This window comes from Aythya ferina (assembly GCF_964211825.1).
Source record: "Aythya ferina genome assembly, chromosome: 3".
Classification (NCBI taxonomy): domain Eukaryota; kingdom Metazoa; phylum Chordata; class Aves; order Anseriformes; family Anatidae; genus Aythya; species Aythya ferina.
In genome coordinates, this window is record NC_140298.1 from 57,360,034 (window position 1) to 57,387,637 (window position 27,604).

General features: G+C 35.4%; 1 protein-coding gene across 1 annotated transcript in view; it reads left to right on the plus strand.

The window, feature by feature from the left end:
* LOC311435174 (uncharacterized protein) overlaps positions 1-19,999 on the plus strand; it is a 295,217-nt gene extending 275,218 nt beyond the window's left edge. The window contains exon 2 of the mRNA XM_084515877.1: positions 19,984-19,999. The gene's annotated coding sequence lies outside the window, so the exon portion shown is untranslated. The remainder of the gene's footprint in view (positions 1-19,983) is intronic.
* Positions 20,000-27,604: the final 7,605 nt, after the last annotated feature.

Below are 27,604 nucleotides of genomic sequence, written 5' to 3' on the forward strand. Positions count from 1 at the left end.
TTTTTTTTTTTTTTTAAATATCTGGCTCTACACACATACAGATGTCCCCTGCCATCTCCAGGGCTAATAATAATGTTGACAGAAATGTCTTTCCTGAAACAGGTCATTATGGACCATCAGGCTGTAGCAACAGGCTGAGGCAATTATGGTGAATAACAACAGCATAAGCAATGAGTTGCTTCCTGACTGAGACAGCCTGTGTTTTGTTTGTTTGTTTGTTTTCCAGTAATATTAGCTATTAGTTCTGACCATTAGATTTCCATGTAGAGCACCTAACAGAGAAGTGGAGCATACTTGTCTTCTCTGGAGGCAAATGAGACTGAAGTAAAGCAGCCTCTGCTTCTTAACACATAAAGTTCCTGTAATCCATACTACAAGAACCAACAGAGAGAGCACGTTGGTTTGAGAATACGTCAGATATTAGGGAAGAGATCAACTACAAAGAGGATAGTAAAGGAGAATGAGCCAATCCTCTTCTAACTCTCAGACGTTTGGGTTGGAGCTTGAAGAAAGAACACAACAAAAACATATTTTGCCTTCTCCTGAATAGCTGAAGCTGTACCTGGAAGATGGCTATTGTCCCAGTTTAGGCTGGGAGGACTCAATAGTACAAAGGCTTGCAGAAAATTGGTTCTTAGCTACATCCAATTTGAATTAACAGAGACTCAGAGAAAAAAAATGGGGACCCTGATCCCAGGAACCATGATTAACTTAGTGGGGTTCATTTCCTATAGCAGCCTAGGTGGAAATTACTCTGTCCTAGAAACAAAATTCCTTACTGCAGCAGTCAAGAACTTCAGCCAATTGTATTGTGACACTTACATGTGACAACACTAACATTAGACTTTCTATGTTTATAACTTTTTATGTTATTATGTTACATATTTCAGATTTTTAGAATCTGAAGACTTCAGGCTTTTTCTCCTGAGACTGTATTGAATGGGAAAAACTGAGCATAAAAATATCCAGGAAAGTCTTTTTCCTGGATAAAAAAGAGAAGGAGGTGACCATAGTAGCAAAGGCACTTTTTGTTTTACCATGTATCTATGCAGGAGTTTGTCAGAAAGAAAGGAACATGAAAAATCAGGAAGTGATTATTGGCCTTATCAATTGTGCAAACACACCATAGAACTTCTGAGGTCCTGATGGAATTCTTATTTCCCATCTCCTTTGTCTGTTAAAAGATGAAGTTCAAAGGAAACTCTCAGTTTCCAACATAACTGTCTTGCTGAATACTTAAAGTTTTCATGTTTTATTATGGAGTTTCCCACAAGTGGTTTAATTGCCTGTTTCCATCTACTCCTTTCATTACAGAACCTTAGTTATCTCAAATAAAAGATGCAATTGAATTAATGTGTTGTTTTAAATAACATATTAACAAGGAACAAGGTCTATTTTAAGTTGCTCCAATGTCATGCTCTCCTTCAGGAGATTCTTCTCAATATGATTTTTACTCTTTAACAAAAGAAATTCATCAAAATTCCGTGTCAAAAGATTTTGAGAGGCTCCAGAGCTCTGAAGGTTTATGTGTGTCATAGGTACGTACATGCATGTTATCATTTTCCCAAAAAATGAGACACACTGTGCTCCTTGCATTGTAGAGATAGCACTTTTTTTCTGGTTTCACCTCTATGTAGTTTTCCTTCTCTTTAAGTAAAAAAAAAAAAAAAAAAAAAAAAATGGGGCAGGGGGAAGGTGGGCAGCAGGAAGAAAATCCATGTTTAGTTATAGGAAAATATATTTCATAACGAGCAAAAATTAAGATTCCTGACTCTTATATAAATGTGGTTTCTGCTGCAGTTGCTTGTCCCATCTGTGTCTCTGTGTCTCAGATATGTCTCTTTCTTTAGATATGGTACAGTACATTTAACCTGAGTGGTCTACAGGTCTAACAAAAATAAATAAATAAATACATAATTAATTTGGTGTCAGTTTTGCCTTTATAAATCTGACTATAAACTACCATTCTCCAGTACCTCCTGTACAAAACCAGCAGCTGATCCATACCAGCATTGCAACTTGGAGCCTCCAAAATTTGAATAAGTTCCCTAGAAAAGGATAAGAGCTGTTGCTGTTGTGCTGAGGTTAGCCATAACCTCTTAGGAACTCCTACATTACACCCACCATAACAAACATTGTTTATCAGGCGTCCCACATCCATCTGGCTTCTATGGAAAACTTAGGAAGGGAATTACAAGCTCCACCCACCACCACTCCAAAAATGGTGTATTGTGATATAGATATCTCAGTTTTCACAAATACAACCAGTGACAAATACAAATGTTTACCTAGAGTAATCAATCATCTTTACAATGTCAACATTAAATCATCCCTGATATATTGGTTAACCTCATTATAATATTAATTACATCTTATATAAAAAAATATCTTAAATGGTTAAAACATGGAGTCAAATTCAGAATTCAATTGTGATATTTCGTATTTTCTTTATTTCCCAGATCCTGAAATAAAATCTTTATATTTCATTCTTTATATCAATCTTTAATTTGTTTTTGTTTTTAAAACCCAAAGGAGAAAATAAACATGTTGAATAATTCTCTTGTTCAAATAATCTGTTTAGCTGGCTAACAACATTTTAAACAATTGTTTCAGCAGTAAAAGAGTGCAAGATTTGCAAGAAAAGGAACTGCTGTGAAAAAAGCAGTGCACTGAAAGGAAAGAATGTGAAGTTAAATTATGCAGCTGTGAAGCTAAACTCTGTACAGGCAGTGGAAGTTCTTTTTTTTTGTTGTTGTTTGGTTTTTTTATATATTTATTTATTATTAGTTTATTTTATTTTTATTTTTTATATCTTTTTGTATTTATTTTTATTCTGGAAATGGAACCAGATTTACAAAGATTAAAATCTTACATTTATTTATTTATAAACTGAGTTTCTACTTTCTGAGAAAAGAGGCAGGAAACTAGTGTATTCCCAGCTATTATTTCCCAGGCTACATCTGAAAGTGTACTCCTTTGCAGACACATGACTAAATCCTGTTTACTTTGTAAATGAAAAAAAAAAATAATAATAATAATAAAAAAAAATCCTAACTATTTCTATGAGATGTAGATATGGCCATAATTCTGTGTTTGTCATCTCTTATTGTCCATGACACTTTGTTTTGCATATCATACACTTTCTCTGACAGACTGTGAGAAATGAGACAACAGATAAAGGAATTCCAAAATTGTCAGGATGGAAAATTAGAATGATACTGCACTTATCTTTTAATTCCCCCTTTTTCCAGCCTGTGTTTGAGATTCTTTCATCATCAATTTTATTCATGCCTGAAACTAAAAACACCCTTTATTGTTAAATTATATTTCATCACCCAAACTATTTTATTTTTTTTCTGAATTCTAAGAGACACTTTCCATAGCTTAATTCAGCAGTTACTTATGGAGCTGTCTCTGAAGTCACATTTTTCACAAGATAGTACATTCCTGCTTTACAGCTGAGAAAAAAGATGTTCTTTGGATGGAGTACTGTGCAGGTATTCAGAAACACATTAAGCCATGGAAAACTAATCTCATGTTCATTTTCAAAATCTTAGAAACAACCTAAGAAACGTTCACTGAAAATGATTTAGAAAAAATAATATTGAATTAGTATGCATCACCAGGATAGATTTACTTCCAGCCTGTGTTTCACCCAGAATAATGCTATTTCTAAAATATATTATTTTATTGGGGAAAATCTTTTATGTATTTTTCTCTTGCTTTGAACAGTCTTCTGCTTGTTCATGTATAAAAGATAGTGTAGTTATGGGATACCCTCTGCTTTCCCTGTAAGGTTTCATTTTTCCTCTCTCCAGTCTTTATATTTTTCTTTATCTATCCCCATGTCTGTAACACCACAATACATATAAAATACATTTCCTTCTTTTCCTTTGAATTCTACATTCAGATAAAGACTCCCCACTTTTCTGAAACTGTTTAAAATGATCCACCCCAGCAAATATGCTATCTCAAGTGAGCAGTGATTTTTATTAAAATGAATCATCCTTTGGTTGCTATAAGTCCCAATTCTGTCTACCACATCATAGAATTAAGTTAATAAGAGTCGATGTGTTTTCATATTTTATACTGCTGAGTCACTCTAGTATGAAAATAAGAGATGTCAATAAGCTTAAATTATTATTTATTTATTTATTTATTTTCAAATAGATCTGTGCAGTGCTGGAAATCAGTACAGTTAGCAGTAAAAGTGGGAGTCCACAGGGTAGGTAAGAGAGGAGGAATCTGTCTTTAAACTTATTTTGGTCTAAACAATAGGTGAAGAGGACATAGAGCCTCTCATAGCTTTTTCTCTCTTGCACAATTGGAACAATGGCCTGGGCAGCATCACTATGCCAAGCACTCCAGCAAAGCTCTTTGGCACACACTCAGACCTAGATTCTGAGGCAGATGAAAGCTACATTTGTCTTCTGGACTTTGCTGGGTAGTCCACAAAAAAAATTGTGGTGTGGCATAACCCCAATATCCAGCTCCTTCAAGCAATTACTGAAACATTATGCATATTTTGGTAAATGTTTGAAATGAATCTCAGAAAATTTTAAAAAGTGGATTAGTAAAGCAGTAAATGCTTGCATGTTTAATCATTTTTTTTTGGTACAGAAGCCTAAGAGTGAAGTTATGGTCACCTACACCTTTAATATCCATATCTGAATCTGCATATTGACATTTTTCCTTGATACATGTCTATTCTAAACCTGCCTAGAGGAAAACAGAAAAAAAATAAATGGAAGAACATGACTGGGGAAAAAAAAAAAAAAATCATGCATAATTCTGCAAACTATTCTCCATGCTTGGCATTAGTTTTAAGCAAAGGTGTAAGTTCTCATATTTAAAAATCAGTTCACCTATCAGTTACATCCCTGCTTGGGAGGTAACTGCTCAGAGTTCTCATGTGGTTGTTCTCCTAGGAGAATCCAACTTCTCAGTTTCAACGTGCCCAAGGCATCTGCTTTCCTTACCAACAGGACACAATCTCTCTGTCACTGACATTAGAGGAATTATCAGTACATTTGACAACAGTGATGTTCAACACTGAATATAGCTATCATATCAGTAAAAATAACATGGCAGCTTACTAGAAAATTTGAGAAATAAGGACTTTGAAAGCTTTCATTTATGTGAAAAAATATATATAATTGACAAATTATTATTAATATCATATGATTACCATTTTAAGAGGTGTTTTTTTTTAAGACAGAAAATGGCCAGTTGGTCACAGTGAACTCTGCCTGGGGATACCAAGAAAACAATGTAGAAGTGGTTGCTGGAAGTGCTTTACATCAATTACAGACAAACTAGTAAAGAATTTTAAACTGTTGTTCAGAAAAAAAAAAAAAAAAAAAAAAAAAAAAAAAAAAAAAAGATTTTCACAGCAAGAAATGACATTTTGAATAATATACTTCTTTTTTTTTTTTTTTTTTTTTTTTCTATGAGAAAACTTTCAGAGATTTCTGTACTAGAATTATTTTAATGACATTTTTCTCTTTGAAGATTGTGCTGCAAGCTTCAACAAGCCTTAGGAACTAGACTGTAGATCATTTTAAGTTATATTAAAAAATGACATTATCAAATTCAATTATAGACAAATATCTGCAAATATTCATTGTGCTGTTAGGGCTCTTTTGACTGTTTACTAAAAACAAAAATGCAATGCTAATATTACAGAACACAAACCACATGTTTTCTGTACGTATCTCAATTCTAATAAAAAAAATAGTGAGAAAAATGGAAACCAGGTTAAAACAAACAAACAAAACCATTATTTTAAAGAATATTTAAGTCCAAATATTGGCTCAGCAATAGACTGCCAGATGACATTCATATAATATGCCATTTATGTTGTTTTTTTTTTGAGTGTATCAAATATACAAACAAGTTGAACATCTGTGGTTGACACTTTAAGAACTAAGAATAATGACTTCAAAAATATTTATTGTCTTAGAAGCCCAAATTCCACTTTCACAAAAATGGTAATATTTCATATTTGAGCAAAATGTCTCCTGAAATTTCTTTTAAATGATGCTGGTGCCACTGAGCTATCTTCATGCTCAGGAAACAGTAATGGGCTGAACAGAGTCTGTTGCAGTTAACAGCTCTCTCCTTAATTTTTTATACTGAACACTGCTGCTTCATACTACTAAAGGTTGATTTGGCCTTTTCTTGAAAACTGGAGGAAGCTTTTTTTTTTTTTTTTTTGGGGGGGGGGGGGGGGTCATTTGTTAGTGACACTCCTGAAAACAATTAATATTATATATAACTCATAATATAATTATTCAACATAATTATTGGCAGGAGCCAATCAGATGATTGATATCTTTGGTAAGTTGTCAGAGTTCACTGGATGTAAGAAAAAATCCTGTCTGGAAATTCAAGTTAATTTGGAGGAACCAGACATCTCTTTCAATTCTTGGAGGCTAAAATTTTATAATACAAAATAAATAAATAAATAAATAAATAAATAAATAAAATAATAATAATAAATACTATAGCAATGGACAGGTGCTAAATATATATATATTTTTTTCTCCTTGAAGTCATAAAATAGCAATAGTAGCAGTGCAAGTTACCATGGGTGTTTACATTACAGATTGTAGTAGCAGACTGAAAGACCGGCACCAAGGGACAATGACTCTACAGTGTAAGGTTCTGCGTAGAAAGCTGAGTGCCAGCATAAGTTTAAATAGACATGGCAGAAGAAGCCTGGACATAGGAATAATTTCCACTAATTCTTAGAAGAAGAAAGACCAAATACTTAGGGATGGTTAAGTGTCTGCCTTTGATTCTATTTCTTGAATATTTATACCTGCTGATCCATAATTTGAAACTTGTCATTATATTTCCACAGATGCATCCTTTCCCATGCACTTTTCAGCAGTTTCAAATTCTTCAGCTCAGTAGGACAAAGGATGAGATATTGTAGGCAAAGCATTTGAAGAATGTTGTCTGTTTGAAAGCAGACAGACTACAAAGAATTTACTATTTCTCTTCTGACTTATATACTTAGTACAGTACCAGATTTAGGATGCATCAAATATTTTCCTAAGTTCCTCTACCACAGTGAATGTACATATAAGTTTACTGTCTCTTAAATTATTGCACCTTGAAAATTACCTCACTGAAAAATAAGTAAAAATAAATAAATAAATATTTAGTGTTTTCCCCAAATAGAGGGCAGTCTATAGTCCATCTGCTTTATAGTTTAGGTTTTAGTATAGCTTTTATTGTTTACTGTGTAACACTTGTGCAGAAGGCCAGCACAATCAGTAGTAGACAACAAATGTTTACGTATATATCCATTTGTCATACTTTTATTTGTCTCCAGAATCATTGAAGTATGGTCCTAAAGAAAAGAAAGATTATATTCAAAATATAATCATTTTCTCACATTTCTTTGACTAAAGAAACTGAGAGAAATTTTGGTATAGACATTTAAAATTATGAACTTGGATCTGTATTTATATGAGCAAATTTTATGCACAGGGCAAACAATCAAACAGTTTATAAATATGATGTTAAGTTTTAACTGTTTTGATCAGTTAACTTTATCTAATATGATCCTATTTCAAAAAATGGGGTAAACTTTCTTAGAATCCTTTCCAAGTCTATGTTTGTTTCTTCATTTGTTTTTGTAGATGTTTATCTCATAAAGCATACAGTTACAGAAACGAAAATTGTTGTTGTTGTTTTTTTGTTGTTTTTTTTTGTTTGTTTTTTGATGCCTAATATCTTTAAACTTTTAGATATCGTAACAGGAAGACTGCAAATGTAACTGAAAACTAAATGCATACTAAAAATTCCTGTGATGTACTTTCTTCTGCTATGTGCTATGTATGATTTTAAAAATATTTATTAATAGAAGGCTCATTTTGTTGGCTGACCAAGAGAAAAGCCAGTGACATCCTACAGAAGGAGAGAGAGAGAGAGAAAGAAAGAAAGAAAGAAAAAGGAAGGAAGGAAGGAAGGAAGGAAGGAAGGAAGGAAGGAAGGAAGGAAGGAAGGAAGGAAGGAAGGAAGGAAGGAAGGAAGGAAGGAAGGAAGGAAGGAAGGAAGGAAAGAGAAAATAAAAAGATGTCTGTCAAAGGGATGAACTCCTATATGGATTTTAGTACAACACAGGATATTTTGTGGCCTATCATTCCTCAAAAATATTAAAGTTTGTAAGCAATCTGATAAAAAGAAAAAGAGTATAAGTGAGTGAAATTTTTACCTTTGGGCCACATGGAAATTCCCAAGAAACACACCTGCCATCTTTGAACAAACAGTTGAAAACTTGCCAAGATGTACCTTTTTCCCCCCATTCTTCCAAATTTCCTCTCTCCTCAGCCAGTCTTTCTCCCTGTTGAACACATGCAAAAGAGTCAGAAATCCCATCTCATGCCTTGCCACAAGCCATAGAAGTTTTGATTCTACTTTGATACAGGTGTGACTCAGAACTCTACCTGCTAGAAACAGTAGGAAAACTTTGATAGAATAGTCTCAGGGCCCATATTTTCATTTATTCAGCTGATTAGCAACAGTAAAGAATGAGATTGCATGTAGCTAACACTAAACTACTTTATTTTTTGAGCCTTACAGTTAAAGTCAACAGAAAGTTTGAAGGAGTTAAAGGTTTCTCAGCTGATTAAAAAAAAAAAAAAAAAAAAAAAAAAAAAAAAAAAAAAAAGGTCAAATATTTAAAGTAATTATTAACCTATCTGTTGTTATACTGACACAAATGTCAAGTGAGTTTCTTCATGGAGTCCTTCCTAAACCATTCAATATTTTTATTAGCCGTGGTGTGGAATATATCAAAACACATGCTAAACCAAACTTATTTTAAGCTGCAAGAAAACAATAAATAATTTAGAGTGTACACATACAGGCAACTTCTTAATAAAATTTAACTAGAGTTAATAAAGTATTAATAACTTGATAGCTAGAAGGAACAAAATGTCCTCCTCAATAGGGACAAGGTGTAATTGGTATTTAAAAGCATGCGAATAATCGTGTTCAAACATAGAAGGCAAGGCAAGTAATGAGAAGGACAGGAGATTGTGATGGATGACAAAGCTTTTGTGAAATAAAAAAGTAGCATTTTCACACGCACACAAAAAGGGGGGGGGCATGGGGGAGAGGAGGGAAGGGGAAGGAAGGGAAGGGGAGGGGAGGGGAGAAAGGAAATGAATGGTAAAGCATATTAATCTGTATCAAGAATGATAAATCTAAAACCAAGTGAGTTAATTTCCCTGTGCTACTTAATGTTTGTTAAACAGCAGTTGGAGTCCTACACTGTTTTAAGCATTACATTTGAAAAATAACAGACAAATTAGGGAGTTCAGAGAAAAAGAACAACAACAAAGTTTAAGCATTGACAAAACCAGTCCCACAAGAAACCATCTAGAAAAAAAAAGACTGAGGGGATACATCAGTGAAATAGCAGAACCACTGCCACCTCCTCTAAGACAGCTTTAATTTGGTTACTGTTCTTTTCCATAGTCTGGGCAAAGTCCTCACTACAAAAAAAAAAAAAAAAAAAAAAAAAATATTTTATATTTTATTTTATTTTATTTATTTTTCCCCCCAACTCATTGCTGCCAAATGAATGAGTTAGCTGCCTAAGCAAGTGGTATCTCAGTGCACACAATTACTCTGCTGAGGAGTAATCCTACTGATGGGAAGAAAGATAAGATTGACAGGTGGTTGGTAAACACAGTGGTTTTCACTCTAAAACTTTTGTCTCCAAAAAACAAAGAACCACAAAATGTTTGGAGAGCACAAAATAGTGAAGATGTATCCTACAAATACCAGATATCCTACTCTTTTATAAATATCTGCTATTGGTCTAAGTCCGAGACAGACAAGATATTTAAGGTAATTCAGTATGGTCACCTTCGGTTGTCATCTCCTACTGGTCAGACTTACAAAATTTGATTGATTTTAACTATTCTTACTGCTTGCTAAATAGATAGAATAAACAAGATCTGCTTAAAATAGTAAATAAGTGTTGAAAAACTGACAAAACAGCAATGACATTTTATTTACAAAAATAATCTGGGAAGAAAAAATGGGCAAGAAATAGAAACAGGCTTTTAAAGTCTTTCCCCGTTCTTTACACAATATTTCCTTTTGCAGATGTGGCCATTTTTCCATTCCATAAGCATTCCAGATTCAGAAGATGGGGAGGAGGAAAATGTTAACAAGATATAATGCACATATACATTAATATACTCAGTTTTGTTTTGTTGTTTTGATACCAGCAAAACTGCCCCTCTCCCTAATATGCTTAAGACTACGTATAGTTTCTGATCTAAATAATATCATCACCTTTATCCTATACTCACTGTGGCAAAGCCGACTATGTATTTCCTCATTTTATATAAGACAGTTCAACAGAAATCTTTCTAAGTATAGAGAGGTGTGAACCACTATAACATATACCATAAGATATTGCCTTCAGAAATTTCCGTTTTCCTAGTAATTCTCAGTACTACCGTTATGTGAAATACCATAAGTCCTTGTTAATTAAATAAGACCTTAAAGACCTTATCATTTAATAAAGGACTTTATATTTAATAAAGATCTTAAAAATAAGTTGGCAAAACACTGCAAAAGAGCTGGCCAAGTTTTTCTAATATACAATACTTGCAGGTGTCATCTGAATATGGGTGGGAAAGGAGGCAAGCTGTAAGCAAATTCTACCTTCACAACTCAAATCATGTTAAAAGCTTTCCAGTTGTCAGAAGACCCCACGCATCTAACAGGGCTATTGTCCGTTTGCTCCATGCATTTTATAGACTAATGCATTGGTCAGAGTGTAGAAGTGAAATCCAATGCACGCGCTAATGAAGTGCTTGTTTGTTTGTTTGCTTGCTTGTTTGTTTTGTTGTTGTTTCATCTTACTGAAGCATTTTTATTTTTTTTAATTTATTTATTTATTTTTTTTTTCACCATCTTCAGAGATGCTGTACTAAGTTCTGGTAACTCTTACTCTAGATGCCAAGGGCAACTTCTGGAACTAGTGTTACCTACAAGAAGTTTCCCTCTTTACCCTATTCCTGTCATCAACAAGCCTCCTGACACTTCACCTTCATGTGCAAAAGCAGCAAGCAAATCCCTGTAGGTCTGTCAGTGTTGCTTCATCAGCTGAAAGACAGGCCTTTCTGCCTAGTGAGGCAGACATCTTCCTTGTCCTGTTTCTTTCTGGATACTGTGTCACTTGGGATACAACCAGGCTGATGGGCCTTGCTGTAGTTGCCTACAACACTTGATTAGGGCACTAAATTCTGCCATGTGCTATTTAATAGTGCAGATGTTTACAAAATGCTCTAGTCATAGAGAAGTTTAGCACCTACAGAAAAAAATAAATAAATAAATAACCCTGTTTCTATGCCTTTGTCAATAAAGATGCCTTTAAATATTCCCATTCCCTGAAGATATCTGTACATGGATTTGAAGATAATAAAGGTGTAGCCTTTAAATTAAGTGTGGAAGGTCTAAATACGTTGTTGAAAATTAAGTCACAGTAAGTTAACCACTAATTATACAAATAAAGGTAAAAAGGGGATGTCATTCACAATAAAGTTCAAACAGTCCAGCAGTGCCATAGCAACCTCATCTGAGGATTTCTCCTGAGCCTCACACTTTGAAAAAAAAGTACTGCCATAGTACATTGTGCCCATGAGGAAAGGGATGGCTCCCACCATCGCCAGAAAGGAAAGCAGAACTGATGGTTTTAAGAAGGAAAATGATACCTATGCTAGAAACAGGATAACTGTCTTGGTTTACATGCCTCCTCCAACGTAGCACCATAAACTTCCAGCAGAGATTGGAAGGAACTTCTCACAACATATTTCCATATTTCTCAGTGTTAAAAAGTAACAAAAAACTTAAAGCAAAGAAAAAAAAAAGAAAAAAAGTTTGCTCTAGTACACTATCTTGTAATAATAACTAGTAATGAGAATAAGCTACAGACAAATAATAAAAGATGTAATGTAATTGACTAATGGAATGCACATATATATATGTATTTGTGTATAAATATGTGCATGTATTTTTAATGTATGCATATAGGGTGTATATAAAATCTGTATGTACTTATGTGGATATATATGTGTGTGTGTGTATATAATATAGGCAGCTTACAATTACACTATAAAAATAAAAAACCTGACCATGCAGAAAAGCAAACACTTTGAACTCATGAGAGACCCATGCATCCAAGGACATTAATTTTGTCTGTGCAATGTGTTATGACTACAAACCAGGTAGCCTCATTGTTTCCAACCAGACTACCATTAAACACATATAAAGGGAAAGCGTTGTAGATTTCAAAACAACGGAAATAAGTCTTTATGCTCTAAAAGATAAGTTAAAACATAAGATAAGTTAAAACATTATACTCTTAATATCATAGTGTTCTGACATCAAAATCCATAAATAATGACATTGCGTCAATGGAGAAATGAAAGTTTAGTGACACTGGATAAATAGGAAGAGAAGACTATATATTGTGATAGTTATGAGATGTAATCTATCTAGCTCCCGGGGTGACAATGCAGGTTATAGGGCCATAAAGACCTTGAGCAAGCAAATCAGGGGAATGGAACTATTGTGGAGGTTAAAAAAGGCATAGAATTAAACTATATCATAGAATAAAAATTTCTTGCTATCACATACACCAAGACAATTACAGTTTCTTTAACATTATATTATTTATATTTTTATTCTATTTATATTTAATAATTAATATGAATATTATAAAAAGTACAGAAGACTAAGATAACAATTTTGCATAGCTTTTTTTTTTTTTTTTTTTTTTTTTTTTACTTAAAACCAGAGTCCTAATTTAATTTTGCTTCATTGCTGATAATTAAGTTTCTGTTTGCTTTAGACAGGTAGGACTACAGAAACAAAGCTATGGTCAGTTTTAAAATAAATAGATAGATAGAGAGATAGGTAGATGATAGAATGAAGATAAACGAATATGTTCAATAGCCAGCTTTTTTTTTTTTTTTTTTTTTTTTTTTTTTTTTTTTTCCATAAATAGTGCAATATATGTGACTTGCAAGGAAAGGTGAAAAGTTTTCCTTTGTGATCTTTAATGCTTACTGTTGAATGTGTTTTCTGAGACATTCATTCCAACCACATTCAAGCAGATATCACATCTCCAGAAATTTTATTCAAATGCACTATATAACGGAACAAGAGTCCAACAGTGAAGCGTATGCTGTGTGCATAATGATTGAATTGTGGACCATTTCTTTTAACAAAGAATATCATTTGGAAGAGAAATTAGCAACAAAAAAAATGATTCTGAAAATAAGCCAAATGCAGTATTATCTATGTCTTCATCTGCTTCACTGTTTTGTTAATAATCTAATCTAACAGGAAAATAGATGCATCAAAAAGTGTTTGTTTATGTTGCTATGGCTAATAATCTCCTACTTCAGGATGCAAGCAAGCCTTTTTCTTCTTGACTATTAATATCTGAATTAATTCTTTTGCTGTACATCTCCATTTCATATTTGATTGACAACTCTGGTTACATCAGTGTTTCATATTGTATCATGTGTTTTCCATGTAAAAATAGCTAACCAGTCATATGTATCTGTATTTTTCCAGCTAAACAAAGCCGAGGATGAACAGTTCAAAATGTTTCTTTAAAGAATTATATTATAGGGTGGTTTTGTTTGTTGGTTTGTTTGTTTTTAGTACTCTCAGTGTCCTCCTATTAATAATAATAATAATAAAATAGTACAATATATTTTACCATTGTTGTTGTTTTAAAGGCTGTATGATGAATCTCTCTTCTTTGCAATCAGTTCATTTCCATAATTCTAGAAAACTGCAGCTAGTTACTTTAGTCTTAAGGAATGTAAAGTAACAGTTCAAACTGCATATGTACAAAACTGAGTCCAGTTGATTTCAAGCATAAAAAGCAGTGGAAAGGAGTTCATAAAGAATTATTTGGTCACCTAAATTAAATTGTATTAAATTTGTATTACATATTAATTAAATATTTATATATTTATATATTATATATTTTATATATACTATGTATATTTTATATATATTATTTGTGTATATATATTATATAATATATAATATTATATATATAGGGAGTTGGCAGGGCTGATAGATAGGGCTTTAAACTAGAGTCGAAGGGGGAAGGGGCTAAAACCAGGCGCGCCGGTGAAGACCTAAGGGATGGTACGCTAGAATCAGAGGGGCTGTGTGCCAGTGGGGTCCTTTGGTCAGATCCACAAGGTGCTGAGTGTAAGGAGACGCACCTGAAGTGCTTTTACACAAACGCACGCAGTATGAGGAATAAAATAGATGAGCTAGAAGTCCTGGCCCAGTCCCGCAACTACGACATCATCGGCATAAGCGAAACCTGGTGGGATGAGTCCTGTGACTGGGGTGTTGCGATAGATGGTTACAGGCTCTTCAGGAGGGACAGGCAGGGTAGGCGAGGTGGTGGGGTGGCGATGTATGTGAAGCAGGGGCTGGACTGTGTGGAACTTCAGGTCGGCGATGGCAAAGTTGAGAGCCTCTGGGTAAGGATCAAGGGACGAACGAATAAAGGGGATGTCGTTGTGGGAGTCTATTACAGACCACCTGGCCAGGACGATAGCGCCGATAAATTATTCTTTACAGAACTAAGAGAGGCCTCGAGATTAACTCCCCTTGTCCTTATGGGGGACTTCAACTTGCCGGACTTTAACTGGGAGTGCCACACGGCTGACACGAGCAAGTCCAGGAGGTTCATGAAGCACCTAGATGATAACTTCTTGGTACAGGTGCTAACGGAGCCAACTAGGAAAGGTGCCCTCCTAGACCTGTTGCTAGAAAACAGAGAGGGTCTGGTGGGAGATGTGGTGATTGGTGGCCGCCTCGGTCATAGCGACCATGAAGTGGTTGAGTTCAAAATTTATGGTGACAGAAGGAAAAGTGCCACCAAAACCTCATCCCTAGATATGGGGAAAGCGGACTTCAGGCTGCTCAGGGAACTAGTCAGTAAGGTCCCCTGGGAAACTGCTCTTGAAGGCCTCGATGTCCACCAGTGCTGGTCACTCTTTAAGCGATGCCTCCTAGAAGCACAAGATCAGGCAATTCCAAAATATCGCAAGTCAGGCAGGCGGGGCAGGAGGCCGGCGTGGCTGACCAGGAATGTTCTAACGGAGATTAGGCAGAAACAGAGAGTGTTTCGCTACTGGAAGGAGGGCCAGGCGTCATGGAAAGAATACAGGGATGCTGTTCGTGTTTGTAGGGAGAAAGTTCGAGTGGCCAAAGCACAGCTAGAGTTGAAGCTGGCTGTGTCTGTGAGAGAAAATAAAAAGGTTTTTTTTAGATATGTAAATGGAAAAAGGAGAACTAAAGAATACATAGGGCCGCTCCTTGATAGGGAAGGTCTCCTCACAGACGATGACGTAGGCAAAGCAGAGACGCTTAACGCCTTCTTTGCCTCTGTCTTCAATGCCGATGATGGGCTTCGGGACCCAGGGTGCCCTGAGCTGGAGGACCGGGACGGTGGGGATGACAAACTCCCAACTGACCCTGAACGTGTGCGGGATTTGCTACTCCACCTGGATCCCTACAAGTCCATGGGTCCGGATGGGATTCATCCCCGGGTGCTGAAAGAGCTGGCGGATGTCATCGCGGAACCTCTCTCAATTATTTTTCAACGATCCTGGGAATTTGGAGAGGTCCCGGTAGACTGGAAGCTGGCAAATGTTGTGCCAATTTTCAAGAAGGGTCAGAAAGAAGACCCTAGCAATTACAGGCCTGTCAGTCTCACGTCAGTGCCTGGTAAAATCATGGAGAAGTTGGTTCTCGGACTTATTGAGGCGCACCTGGGGGACAAAGCAGTCATTGGTCCCAGCCAGCATGGGTTTGTGAAGGGTAGGTCCTGCCTAACTAACCTGATTTCCTTTTATGATAAGATCACCCGTATGGTGGACCAAGGGAAACCAGCTGATGTGATTTTTTTGGACTTCAGCAAGGCTTTTGACACGGTTTCCCATAGGATCCTACTGGACAAAATGTCCACCATACAGCTAAATAAAAACATCATACGATGGGTGAGCAATTGGCTAACGGGCAGGGCCCAAAGGGTTATGGTAAATGGAGCTGCGTCAGGCTGGCGGGCGGTCACCAGTGGGGTCCCTCAAGGCTCCATTTTAGGGCCGGTACTTTTCAATATTTTTATAAACGATCTGGATGTAGGAATAGAGGGTATTTTGAGCAAGTTTGCTGATGACACCAAACTTGGAGGAGTTGTGGACTCAAATGAGGGCGTAAAGGCCTTGCAGAGGGATCTGGACAGGTTGGAGAGCTGGGCGATCATCAACCGCATGAAGTTCAATAAGAGCAAGTGCCAGGTCCTGCACCTGGGACGGGGAAACCCTGGCTGCATGTACAGACTGGGCGATGAGACGCTGGAGAGCAGCCTAGAAGAGAGGGATCTGGGGGTCGTGGTAGACAGCAAGTTGAATATGAGCCAGCAGTGTGCCCTGGCAGCCAGGAGGGCCAACCGTGTCCTGGGGTGCATCAAGCACGGCATCGCTAGTAGGTCAAGGGAGGTGATTGTCCCGCTCTACTCTGCGCTGGTGCGGCCTCACCTCGAGTACTGTGTGCAGTTCTGGGCACCACAGTATAAAAAGGACATGAAACTGTTGGAAAGTGTCCAGAGGAGGGCTACGAAGATGGTGAAAGGCCTTGAGGGGAAGACGTACGAGGAACGGCTGAGGTCACTGGGCCTGTTCAGCCTGGAGAAGAGGAGGCTGAGGGGAGACCTCATCACAGTCTACAACTTCCTCGTAAGGGGTTGTCAAGAGGCAGGAGACCTTTTCTCCATTAACACTAGTGACAGGACCCGCGGGAACGGGGTTAACCTGAGGCAGGGGAAATTTAGGCTGGACGTCAGGAGGGGGTTCTTCACAGAGAGGGTGGTTGCACACTGGAACAGGCTCCCCAGGGAAGTGGTCACTGCACCGAGCCTGTCTGAATTTAAGAAGAGATTGGACTGTGAACTTAGGCACATGGTCTGAACTTTTGGGTAGACCTGTGCGGTGTCAAGAGTTGGACTTGATGATCCTTAAGGGTCCCTTCCAACTCAGGATATTCTATGATTCTATGATTCTATAATATAATATATATTATATATTATGGATATTATGGATATTATATATATATATTTAAATATTATATGAAATAAATATTAAATATAAAAGTAGTATCGAATTAGTATATCATTTAAAGGCCTCTGTTTCTTACCCTTTTGATTAGACTTCTTTGAGTAGTCTCAAGATAATCAGTTTTTGAACAATGACCTAACTACTCAATATATTTTTATTCAGTCAACTCTCTTTGAAATTAATAAATATATGAAATAACGATTCCATTGGCAAAAGTAATGAAAGCAAGCAGTATGTGCTAACTGAAAACAAAAACAACAAAAACTAATATATCTGACCCTTTCTCAGAACTTAATTTTTCTGTCTTGTAGTGTTTTCTTATTAAGAAATATAAAGGTTCAAATGCAGGATACTGCATTTAGCCAGAAATAATCAGTTGCAAATACTATGTAACTACTGTCTGGTTAGAAATCCTGTAAAAGGCAGTGGGCCTTAGGTTTAATCAGGAGCTGAATATGACTCAATAATATCATGTCAAGCAGTCACACTGAGGATATACATACATATAGACAGCAAAACTGTGCATGAAATAATCTAATTGCTGTAGTTTGTTTAATAAAGCTTCTATTATAACCCCATCTCGAATTTTTGAGACTTCAAGAATAATGTTGATTAACTGGAGAGACTCCAGTGGAGAGCAATCAAAATGGTTAGAAGTCATGAGGGGATGGTCCACAAAGCAAGATATCCACTGGCTCTGGATAGCCTAGAAGAATGTTGAGAAAGAGGGAGGAAGAAGAAAAATCCTCTTTTGCAGCAATGAGTATTTAGACATCAAGGAAAAGAATACTGATAAGGATAGATAATCTCTGTAGAGGTTTTAATGGAAAGAACGTAATAACTATAATATTAAAGATCACTAAGAACAAACCAGGCAAACATTTGTCTTGTTGGACATGGAGAGAGCAGATTGTTTCTTCACCTGCAGAGGTAAACCATGTGACTTCCTGGCATCCAGATACATTCTTCTGTTAGACACCATCTCAAGGAGTACGTCAAAAGCTGAAGATTTATAAATGTCAGTGGTTGAAAGATAAATAACACCACCAGATACTTGCATATCCCTTTAATTAGAGAATGTCACAGCTATTAATAAAAAGAGCATCACAATTGTTATGTGGTCAATATAAATCCACCCATTGCACAGATGAATTAACTTAATGCAAAGAGATTATATGATGTTTTTCCAGGGACCATTTTTCCTTGTTTTCATTTCTATTTTCCTTTCTCATACATCAGATCAAGATTTATTTTGTTGATTTTATTTAAATGGAAAGCTGTATTAGTGTATACAATATATATACATATACAATTCTAAGTATGCTGTACATATGGTTTCTATCTACAGTATCAGTGATCAAATCATACCCAGACTAAACAAAAGGTTCTTTAGCCAGTCTCTCCTAAGACAAAAAAAAGGCAGATGTTAATTTTTGTGTATCCCCCAAACTTTTTTCCATAGTCCATATAATAATTTAAATATTTATGAATGCATTAAGCCAAACAAATCTGTTTAGTTTGATCTGTCTTTCCAAATGCCTCATTTATCTCACTTATATAGCAAGTATATCTCACTTATATAGCAAGTATATAGCAAGTATAGCATCTAAACTATGATACATACTTAGATTTCTGAAGTCACATACTAAGATAAACCTTCACTGGTGTTTTCAATGGTTGTCACAATAACCCATGTGAGGTTTCTGGTTGTGAAGTGTTGGTTTTTCTTTATATATACTTTTATTTTTTTATTTTACTTATTTTATTTTTTTACTCTATTTTAGGTAACATATTTTTCACTTAACAAATGTAAAACTGAACAAGATATTATTTTTAGCCCCAATGAGTATGTCTCCTGAAGACCAGAAATTCTGAAACCTTGAAACAACACAAATCTTTCAACAGATATCTTCAAGGCAAATGATAGAATTCAATGCAGTACGTGTTTTTATCATTTCAGTGATGCTCAATTGGAAAGGGCTTATATGTGACCTTTTTTTTTACTCTGAAAAGTATCGTATTTTGTAATCAGTGCTGTAGATTAAATCTCTGTTGTTCTCTTGTGGTGATAATAAAATCCTCTTAAAACTATTCTTGTTATTCTTAAAGTTTTTGTTATTAAAATATCCATTGTTTACAAACATACAGCATGATTACTTCCTACTGTGGCTCATAAATGGTAAAATCATTTTGTGACATTGTTATAAATTATCTATTTTATTAGAACAATTCAAAGGAAACAGAGACGTTAGCTCATTAGCTACACAGCAAAGTCATTCAACAATGTACATTCTAATGGGATAAAAGAAAAGAAAGAAAAAAAGAAAAAGTATTTTTCCCATTACAAGTTACATATACATATTTTAAAATAATGTAAAATTATCTGCTTATTATTGTGATATGACTCTATGAAGGATTCCTGTCCTAGTTCCAATGTGCACCATGCAATGGCATCCTTGGGAAAACAAACATCTGAACCCTGCTAACCTACATTTTAAACTGTTCACCTTCATAAGATCTGAAAGCAGAAATCAGTTCCCTTCCTCAGGTTTTCAAACAAATTGAATTTCACAAAACTTCTTCACTTTTTAATGAGGCACTTTAAATTTCTGCCAGGTTTCCATTCTGTGCTGTTTTTCAGGTTGTATTTGGAAGGCACACCTTCCAGAACACAGCAGACTATTGGAGGGACAACTGCTTCTCACATTGGCAAGGTGCAGCCTGCCAGCAGTACTTGCTTTCTCTGGAAGGCCCACCATTTAAGTCCAGGATCCCACTAAATATTCAGCTGGGAAAGAGTGTTACTCAAGCATGGAAATATTTCCTTTGTGGGGAAAGAAGCTCCTAGGACAATGTCATGCTCCTCTGAATGCTGAACTTGGGCAGACTGACCACAGGACTCTCCTGGCACCAGATGCCCCACTTGATTGTCAAGGAGCAGAACTTGTTGTCAGGCTCCACATTAAGATGCTACCTATGGAGGGTTCACAGCTCCAGGCCCTGATATTAGCAGCTTCCTGGCACCTGAGCCCTTGGGCCTATAAGACTGCACCTTCCCCCAGTGCCTGATGTGTTGATTGTGCTGTAGCATAGATGTGGAAATGGAGATGAGATATTGTAGCTGACTAATACAGCAACTGCAGCTGGGCCAATGCAGAAGTATTCCTCAATCCCTTTGCTCCTTTATTTTGTTCTCAGCAATGCCTGGTCACTCTCCAGCTATTTTGGAAAACATCCTTCTCAGCTGCTTTATCTTCTGCTTGTTAATTCTGAAGTTAAGTTGTGCTATCAGACTGCATAACATTCCTGCCTACTTGCCTCACATTTCTCTTTAATGACACATGACATTTCACTGCTGTTTGGATGACTGTGGCACTCATTCTATTTCCTCTTAGATTCAATTTGAAACAATGAACAATCTTTTCATCTTTCACCATACTAATTACAAGAGACAAAAGGGTTGTTTCAGTTTCAGCATGCTTATTTTATTTTCAAGGGCATTGTAATTTTCTTTATTGCAGGTCTCTGTTACATATAGATTTTGCTGGACATATGGAATTAATAAATGTTATTAGCAAAATAATTTCAATCTGTGAGATGAATGTGAGCTTATAAGAGCATCATATTCACAACAAGAAAGAAGAAGAAGAAGAAGATGAAGAAGAAGAAGAAGAAGAAGAAGAAGAAGAAGAAGAAGAAGAAGAAGAAGAAGAGGAAGAAGAAGAAGAGGAAGAAGAAGAAGAGGAAGAAGGAGGAGGAGGAGGAGGAGGAGGAGGAGGAGGAGGAGGAGGAGGAGAGAAAAGGGAAAGGGAAAGGGAAAGGAAAAGGAAAAGGAAAAGGGAAAGGGAAAGGGAAAGGGAAAGGGAAAGGGAAAGGGAAAGGGAAAGGGAAAGGGAAAGGGAAAGGGAAAGGGAAAGGGAAAGGGAAAGGAAAAGGAAAAGGAAAAGGAAAAGGAAAAGGAAAAGGAAAAGGAAAAGGAAAAGGAAAAGGAAAAGGAAAAGGAAAAGGAAAAGGAAAAGGAAAAGGAAAAGGAAAAGGAAATATCCTCAGATTAAATAGAAATTTAAAAAAATGGTGAGAAAACTGAATAATTCAATATAAAATATTCACTTATTCAATAAAACAGAGGTGTAATTGTGTCTACAATTCACAACTTTATAGTTTGTTTCAGAAAGTGTACCTTTAAGATGTTCTTAGCTTACTAATCTCTAATTTTATTGTCCAGAGCAAAAAGGAGATCACATATTACTGTAAATTTCTGGGTCACACATTGCTAAATTTGCAAGACATTTGACATGTGAAAAGGCAATTAGCAGAAGGCAATCCATGCCATCTCCCAAATATATTAAACATTTAAAGTAGCTTGGGAAAGAAGGGGTTATCAGAACTTTATAAAATAAATTCTATTACTGAATAGTACTGCAGCAACATCGGAGATGGAGAACTATGACTGCAGCCTCAAGAACAATCTGCAGTCAGCATTAATTGCAAAAAATGGTCATAATGTTGCCATCTGTTTCAGTGGAAGCCATTAACAGTTTGTGGTACTTTCAGTGCATAAGTCTCTCTGCACTCCTGGAAAGTTACAGCGCCAAAAAATGCTTTCACAAGATTAAATCCAATGTTAGCAGTTAGCAGTTACAGCTCAAGGATGTTTCAAGCCCAACCCCCCACCCCAATTTTTAAACCATTTAAAATTCAATGCAGTTGTAGGAAGTATTAAGACATTAACTCTTCCAATTTCTTCTCACTACGGAGAAGTCATTTACATGTACAGTCTCCATTATGACATAACATACTTTTTTATTCCTTCTTTATGAAGTCACTAACACCCTTAAGATGTCTAACATAAGTGCCCTGAAATACTCCAAGGAAAGATTCATTCTCACTCTTGCTGTGACTAAAATGGAATAATCTGTAGAGATTATCTTTTTTATTTACCTTGTTAAGGTGATTAAAGTTAGGCCAAGTTCCTAACTGCATAATAACAGTGGAAGATTAAAATATGACCTAGAGTAGAGATTTATATATTACTGCTGCCATGCAACTAATGGACAAGTTAAAAATCCAATTATAGACTTTACAATTTTCATGAGCAAGAATGCAGAGAAACAATAGGCCACTGATTGAATATTTGAAGTTATTCTCTTTTCAATTTTGCATAAGTTTATTTTTATATTCACTATTGACACACTTCATAGAGATTTCTTACAAAAAAAAAAGAACATGCATTTTCAGAATGAAGAAACTACAAGGAAAAAACTGTTGACTTTTTTTTTTTTTCCTTAAAAATATAGATGTTGCATCCTCCCCTTCAACACTAGGAGGAAAAGAGAACTACAACTGAATGCTTATCATCACCCTTTTCATGTTATACTGATGCTAAGATACATATTTCAGTGATGACAGAATGCTTTTTGGTTTGTTTATTTATTTATTTATTGGTTCATTACCATGAAATATAAAATCTGAGCACATTTTTTTTGGTGTGGGGGGGTTCTTTTTCTTGTTCTTTGGTTTAGTAGAAATGATATTTGATCCTTTCCAAATCAGTAGCTTCCTACCTGTTCTTCCAGATGCATCTAAACAGATGCATAAACTGCACTAGCATGAGTTCTTCTGTAGATGCTGCTTTTAGAAAACTCATTGGAGCAGAGGGTATTATGAACTGGAGAAAGCAGAAAATGGTATTGAAGCACTTGACCTAGAACAGATTTCTTGTTCTCTTAAGCTGTGCTTTAAAACATTATTGTTTCTACTTAGAAATAAAACCTCTTTTTTCTGTCTCCTTCTCAGAACTTTCCCAACTGGGCAAGAATTAGTTAACTATCTCGGAAAGAATATAAAAATCATAGATGTGTAATAATTATGCCGGGGAAAAAAATAAAAAATAAAAATAAATAAATAAAAAAAAAAGAATGATAATTAAGAGTCTGAAGTACAAAAGGGTAATGCACTGTCCTCTTCCCCAGTAGGGAAGTTCATTAGCAATGAAATCATGTCATTTGCCCATCTGTTCCTAATTGCATTCACCACAGGAACTAAGTGACGGAAGTGACGTCACCCAGGCCCTGCACAGGCTGCTCAGTAAATCACACATGGCTTCAGCTCTGCATGGGTGTCTGCTCCAGCTCCAGCTCAGCCTCTTCTCCAGCCTTCTCCATTCACTGGGTACCCCAGCCAGTATATGCCATTGCTTGATCAGGGCTGGCCAGAATGTGCTCTCTGAGAGGTTGGGTATGGAAAGAAAAAAAGGTGACATAGCTCCTGGATGCTAGCAAAGCCATATTGAGGGGGCAATTACTTGTCACTATGCTTCCAGGTAGTTGGAAGCATACATCTTGTTTGTGTGCCCTAAACATTGGGTGCTCAGCAGCTGCTGCAGTATCAATGGGTGATTGAAGAAGGCCCTCATTAGATTAGTGCTGAGCTTATTGCTTGTGCCAGTCTCATTATTATTGGTGACTAAACTGGCAGATTGTCAGGACGCCTCATGGCAAGATGAGCTTTTGCAGCTCTTTGTTTGTAGTTATTATAAACAATGAAGTGAAAGCAATCCCCTGGGCATAGTCATGTCTCAGATGTTTTTTGCAAGCAGCAATCAGCGTGCAGAAGCAGCAATGGTAAACAACTTCTTATTTTAAGAAGCGATATTAATTAAAGCATGAGGCATGGTTCTGAAAGAGAACTTGTTAATTATTTAATGTCACCTGCACTATCAAGCCCACCAGTTGGAAATTGTTTCATTTTGCCTCAGATGAGCTCTGCCTGTCATCTGAACCAGTGGAAAATAATGTGTGGTGCCAAGTGCCAAAAGAATAGGCAGCATACAGCTGGGAGTCATATCACATTTTAATGTACAATTCAGGTTTATTACTTCTAAAGAATTCTGGACGTGAATAGTCAGCCATATTGCACAGTGTGTATAAATGCTAAGCTTAATTGGGAACATTACATTCCTCATAAGAATACAGAGAATATTAAGTGGGCTGCAGTTGTAGGTATTCATGATTATTGAAATTCCTGGCTGTCAACTGATATCACTGCATACCAGTAGATGGTTTGGAAACTTTGCCCAGCTGTTAAACTAAATAATATGAGTCAAGGGTTCGACATCTGCTAACACATACACACACATTGAGAAGGGAGACATTTTTCAAGCTTTTTGCTAAGCTCCTGCTGCTATTGCTGTAACACAAGAAAATACTGCACACTTTTCTTGAAAGACATACAGGTATGAGCAGAGAAAGTAAGATGTGAGCTGGAATCATTGGATGTGAAACTGTTCAGAAGTGACTTCATTGGAAATACTGGCCCCACTGAGAACCCCTTGGAGTCATTTGGTGGCCAAGTTCAGCCCAGAAAGAATGTTACAACTCAGTGGAATTTCTAGTTTCAAATGAGATAGGAAATTAAATTAGTTTTCATCATAAGATGACAACATTCTTGATAAAAGTTGAAAAAGTTACAAATATGAAAAATGTGAACACCATTCTTTCAAGTGAGCATCAACATTTTTCCACATTGATAGATATGCTGCTCTGGTCTCTCAGAGAATAGCTTCCAATATTTATGTCTACTCCTATCAGTATGTAAACAGAAATGCAGGTGAAAAAGACCTAGAAAAGAGAGTTTGCAAGACTAAGAATCATCTCCAAGCTGACTTCAAATCATTAAACTGCAAAGGTAAAATCAGTGCTTTAAGAGTAATTAATCTCTACTATAAAATTCATCTGAATAATCACCTCCGCCTACTCAGTACACATACCTAAATCTAGCTTCCAAGCATCAATCCAAAAGACCACAGAAACTCAGGCTTTCAACCTCTTTGCAGAGCATACAAAACTCTGATAAGGCATTAACTCAATTACATAAAAATTGTCTTTATTCTGAGAAAGTTTTCTATGGGAGTGTCAAACAAAACAGTAGGAGTAAAAATAGTTAAGCATAACAAAGTTACAGGTATCAATAACTGCCATAAAAAGAAAAGGAAATTAGGAAGTAAGCATGCAAGAAAGGACAAAAACATTGATTCACTACTTGCTGATTTGGGAAGGAGTATTGTATTTTCTTGCATACAATGTGCAAGAAAAACATTGGAGCCCTGAGGACACAGTCTTAACCAAAGGGTCTGCAATATTAATGAATTGCACTTGTGATGAACTATAAGATCCATCAAAGACTGAGAAGAATACAAAGCTTACCAGAGAGGTTAATTAATTATCTGATAGGTAGAGATAAGACAACAGAAGATCCATATCCCAACTCAATGTAACCCAAAACTTGACAGAGCATATCAGGAAGGATGTTAGCCACAGGAAGGAGTATGTATCAACATAGTTAGATCTGGCAGTCACTCAGAGCTAACAGAGAAGTAAACACAATAAATGAAGCACCAAGGAATTCAAACGTAGTACTTCAAATCATGAAAGTGTCTGTGAGCTGTTTGTTCCTTTAAGAAACATTTATGATTTGTAAGAACAAAATGTTGCTGTAAGTTACAATTCTATTATCACCTTGCAACACACCAAATTGATTACACAATAATGTTTCTATTTTTTCCCCACTCTCTCAACCATACTCAAAAGTGTCTTAACAGTCAATAAAGCAGCAACAGCAGCAGCCACAGTTTGCTGCTGCTAGATAACATTTTTGAATGGGATTAATTTCACCCTTATTGGAAAATAAAAGTAAAATGAAATGAAATGAAATAAATAAAATAAAATAAAATAAAATAAAATAAAATAAAATAAAATAAAATAAAATAAAATAAAATAAAATAAAATAAAATAAAATATAAAATACAATAAAATATAAATAAAATAATAAAACAGGTTTATTCATCCACTACTGAGGGCATTTTTCCACCAGGGTTAAAGGTATGGAAAGTCTGTCAACTTTAGTACATGCACATTTTATTTTTCAAGGTAAAAGATCTGGGTACAGTAGAAATTGGTTTGTACAAGACAATTTGCCATGTGTTCACTTCAATATTAACATTCCAGTGTGAGAATCAACCAGCGTGAACTTAAATAAAATAAGTAAATAAATAACCAAGTCTTATCTTGTACAAGAGAGCCGACTGATAGTTCCTTTCTTTTCTAATAAATTATTAATCAACTCATATTCAGTGACAAAACTTAAATTTGCTCAAAGACAGTCAAATATGTCATGAAACCATTTTTTTCCTTCCAATGGAAATTATTTCTCCCACCATTTAAAATCAAAGATGCGGAAGTTTTGTTTTGCAAAATTACATATGTCAAGAGCTTAAATTTTCATTTCAGAAAACATTTTTATTAATCAGTGATACTGGAAAATCTTAGAGTTAATGAAAAAAACAAAAGATAGAACTAAAAATTGAGCATATTGAATTTTACATTTAGCAATTGAGGAAAACAGAACATTTTCTATTTCGATAGTCATGACTCAGAAAATAAGAAGTAACAGAGTGAATCACAGGATATGCAATCTAGGCATAATACCCCACTAACAGAAGAAAATAAAGTTAACAAGAATTTGATTTATAACCTGAAGGTGAACAGAAGGGGGAGACAGATTTTTAAATGAGTATTTTGCTTTTCAATGAACTATTTTGATGTTTTACCGAATAATAATAATAATAATTAGTAGTAGTACATAATAATAATAATATATGTATATTATGTTATTACATGAATGTATACCAATATATACATTCATATATAGCATATAATGCATATATATTATATACAATGTATTCTATTATATATAATATATATATAATATATAATATATAATATATAGTATGTCATATTAATATATTTATATATTGATATATATTGCTGTATACCATATATATTAAATGTATACATGTAGAATAATATAATATAATAATAATATGATTTTTTGATAAGTTATTGCCGTTTATTATTATTATTATTATTATTATTATTATTATAAAATATGAGACACTTATTTTTATCTGGCACTCAGCCAAAATGGACCTTCCTTTGTATGGTGAAGATAGACAGTATGTATGGGCTATCCAGCCATGAACACACAAGCTAGCTGTTGAGGTATTTCTAAGATAAACCAGTGTCTCCCTTAAGTGAACAAAAAGGAAAGACACCTTTCTGGATATGGATCCATCAGTTATACTTACATAATATTCTGCTTACAGGTCCTAATTTTCATAGCAGGGCTTTCTTCCTTCATATTTCCAGATAATGATAATAACATTACAAAAGTTACCTATTTCAAAGGAAAAGGAATCCAGACATTGTTTGTTATTTTGTCAATTAGTCAGAATCATATGACTAAATCTATTACTTTGCTACTTACACAACTTTAAAGTGTTAAACAATATAATGAACACACACTTGACAACATGAGTACAATCTTATTGAGTTTCCTGTTGCCCTGGGGAA